Source organism: Rissa tridactyla, chromosome 1, assembly GCF_028500815.1.
Source record: "Rissa tridactyla isolate bRisTri1 chromosome 1, bRisTri1.patW.cur.20221130, whole genome shotgun sequence".
Lineage (NCBI taxonomy): Eukaryota > Metazoa > Chordata > Aves > Charadriiformes > Laridae > Rissa > Rissa tridactyla.
Genome location: NC_071466.1, coordinates 127,025,249 through 127,028,855, shown reverse-complemented (window position 1 = coordinate 127,028,855; position 3,607 = coordinate 127,025,249). Strand labels below are relative to the sequence as shown.

At 37.5% G+C, this 3,607-nt stretch overlaps 1 protein-coding gene across 1 annotated transcript in view; it reads right to left on the bottom strand.

Moving 5' to 3' along the window:
* The window catches only part of SLC35A5 (solute carrier family 35 member A5), an 89,789-nt gene that overhangs the window by 37,072 nt on the left and 49,110 nt on the right, over positions 1-3,607 (bottom strand). The gene's annotated exons all lie outside the window — the stretch shown is intronic.

Genomic DNA, 3,607 nt, shown 5'->3' with positions numbered 1-3,607 from the left:
GCTGGACTAAGCGGTGGGATTATTTTTTCTCCATAATTACTTCGATTTGTTTTCAACAGAGGACTATTTTTGTCTATATTGGAAGCTAAAATCTGCTTTCCTAGTAGAAGCCTAATGCTTTTGGCTTCATTGCTGATTCCTGAAAATGTGAATTTTTTATTATTCCTCCCATGTAACTTCACTTGACTTATGTGGGGTTTTCCCGTTATGAATGGTTAAGGTACCTCTAGCTGGAGAAGGATTTTGAAAGCTGAAAAAATAAGTGGCCATCTTGTTAGGAAAGTTAGACTACATCTTAAACTAAAATAGCTGTAACTAAACAATCTTTGAAAGGTGATTTAGATTTACGCTTGAGCAAGACTAGTGTTTTGAGGTGGAATTTTTTGGGAGACAAAGGAGTAATATTAGTATGTAGTCTGTTCATCTTGTAATAAAGGCAAGAACAGTCTCATTGACAATATTACAACTTGGGGGTAAAGGGAGAAGATTGCTATGGTAGCACAAGATTCATTGTTGATTACTTGTCTGCCTCAACTACACTAACTGGTAGTCTAATAGCATGGTTTCCTTTTTTGGGTAAATATACATGGAGTTGTTTATGAATGCAAATATTTCAGACTCATCCAGGCTTTAGCAGCTGCTTTCTGCCCTGTAAAATGTTAGTTTTTCGTTATGGAAAATTGGAGGAAAGGACCATCATACATATATATGTGTGTGTGTGTATATTTATATTTATTAGGTTCACTTAAACTCTGTTTAGCTTTTGGGACAGCATCTTTGTCTCCCAAACATCCAACTTGAATTCTGCAAGGTAATCTGAAGTTGGGTGCCTGCAACTTACTGAATTTACTGTTGGGTAGGAGGGCTAGTCCCTGTCCTGGCACAGGTGGTCCCTGTCTTAGCTGTTCTCTGTACCATGCTCTTACTTACATGAGAGCCTGTAATCAAGTTCTGTGTACTATGCTTAAATTGGCTTTCCTCTTTTGATATCTATCTTTCTTTCCTCTTTCTTGGACAATATCTTGAGCAATGTCTGTATAAGTAAAGCATAATGCTAGCTGGAACCTGTTAAAACTTAACCACACCCACTGAGTCATGCCGTAGGATTTTCCCTATCAGACTCATCTCAAAGATGTTTTGGGCTTTTTGCTAACAAAGGAAGTAGCTGTTCTCCACCCAGCAACGGGGAGTTTGGGGGGGAGCAGAGAGGGAGTATGACTTAAAATAATCAGCAGTGATGTATGTTTTTTTTCCTTTGCTCTGTCGTAATATTTTGAAACATCCTTCTCGCTAAAAGGTGTCTTTTCTCCTCCTTTAGGAAGGCAAATTAGTATTTAACCAGTCTCCAGTATGTTGAGTTAACAAATACCACATTCTTCTTTGTCAGGCTGGAAGTGGCAAATTATTACTATTTTTTTTTTTAAAGCATAAGCTGATTAAGGCCTTTTTCTCTGACCCTAGCAGAAAAACAGAGGAGCAGCAGAACTGAAGAGAATTTGCCAATGGCTTCCATCAGCACCATGATACTTAATGTTTTACAGCATTTGTAGCAAAACCCAGTGCCTGCTGGCTAATCTGTGGTGCTCTGCTTCGCTGGATATCAAAGTGGCTGTACCTGAGTAAGCAAACTTGACCTGGGTACACTTGCAGTGGTTGTACTGTACATTAATCATTTTCTTCTGTTCAGGACTAGTATTAAAAATTCCTGTTAGAAGTGAAGCCTGCTGCTGTAGGAACTGCTGTAAACATATGCAAACATAGTAACCCCAGTTATAGCTTCTGGCAAATCCTACATGGTCATTAATTGTCTGAATTTTGCCTCTACATCAAAATAGCTCCTGTGAAGTTCTGCTCTGCTGGAGTCCCTTTCCTACTGCACATCTTACAGTTCTTGTGGCTCTTCACTTGCCTTCTGGATCTCTATCTCTTAATCCTGGACCATGAGTACATTCTAGTTTACAGATGCTGCACGTAGTGAAGATGTGGGTGAAATTTTGATTCCACTCAATCAGAACCAAAGTTATGCACAGGGAATGGGTTATGATGCAAAGGGTATATAACCTTATAGAGATTTTGTGATGACCATCACAAGCTGTATTGTCAAATTTAAGATACCTAGTCCTCAGTTCACATGAAATACTTTCAAAATACAAAAATTACTTGCTTACAATAAAAAATAAACAGAAGGAAAAAATCAAAGCAGTAACTTCCAAGCAATACATGGGAAGCACACTTCTGTATTTAGTCTTCTAAAAATCTAATCAAAGTCTAAGCTATAAATGATGAATAGTGGAAACAGTGTTAAAGAATGAGGGCAGTTTCAGCTGTGTCCTTCTGTGGCTGTATTTTTAGGTGTGGGAAAGTGGAGCTTGTTTAACCGGCTTGCTAATGAACAGCCTCATCCATTGCTAGGGAACTAGAATGCCTGGAATTTGTCTGATTGTTCTGAAGTCCATAGGGACAGATGTAATTTAGTGTCTTATTGTGCTAAAAGCTTACTGATTTCATGTTTCTTCCTGAAACGTACCTATCTGCTTTCCTATTAGAAAACAACCTTTGCTAGTATCTTGTAAGAATTGTTCTAAGTCTACTTTTTCTTTTAAAAAAAAAAAAAAAAAAGATAGTTGGATGTAGAAAACGCAACCATATGAAAGAAGAAAAAGTTCATTTATCCAAAGTATCATACCTGTTGTTGGAAGTAGGTATGTATAGAGCTTCATAAGAGGCTCACTTTTTTTAATGATCCACTGTCAGTTCCCACAAGGATTTATGATGAAAAGATGCAAATCCTCCTAGTTGCAAACTCTTGCAATCCTGTATCACCTGGGTAACATCGTGTTGTGGGCACTAATGTTCTTACTACTTCTATTCTTTATAGAAAGAAAGCGAAATTGAATATGCTGCTAGGCTGACTTAGCATGAGGGCAGCTGGTCTGATTTCAGCATATCAGTTGTAAGCCTGGGCAAATAAAGAAATCACTAAATAAAGAAGACAAACTGGAACACAGAGAACACAAACATGGTTTAGTGTAGGAGCAAAATTCTTTGTGGAGCCAAACTGAAAATTTTCTGGCAAAAATCAGAGGGAAAAAAAGGCTTCTTTTGGGTCAGTCAAAAATTCTGAGTCAGATGTTACTAGTGTAGTTTTTGAAGAGAGGAAGCTAGTGTATCATCCTCTTTTTGTTCCTTAAAATGAATTTTTCTCAGACCAAAAGCCAGTGGTCTTAGACAAATTTGGTAAAGCACTGAAAATAGATTTTACAATATCTAGAAAATTTGCATATTTCTTTTTCCTTGAAACTGTTTATTGAATTAAGCATTTCTGTGCAAATAGTTTTGGGTCTTGCTAAATAATTGGGTTTGGCAAACATATTGACTGGAGAAACACCCAATTCTAATCAATCAAGGTCCCTTGCTTTTCTCCTAAGGAAAAAGTCCTCAAACCAGGACACGGGTTTAAAACATGTGAATGTATTTAGGTTTAAATCAACATGATTTTGTATCTTTGGAAGCCTTTAGCACCAGAGCAGTCTGAAATGCTGTTCTACATTCTTACTGCCTTGTAGTGTGTGTATGACCATATGAGTTACACAGCCTGCCTTCAACA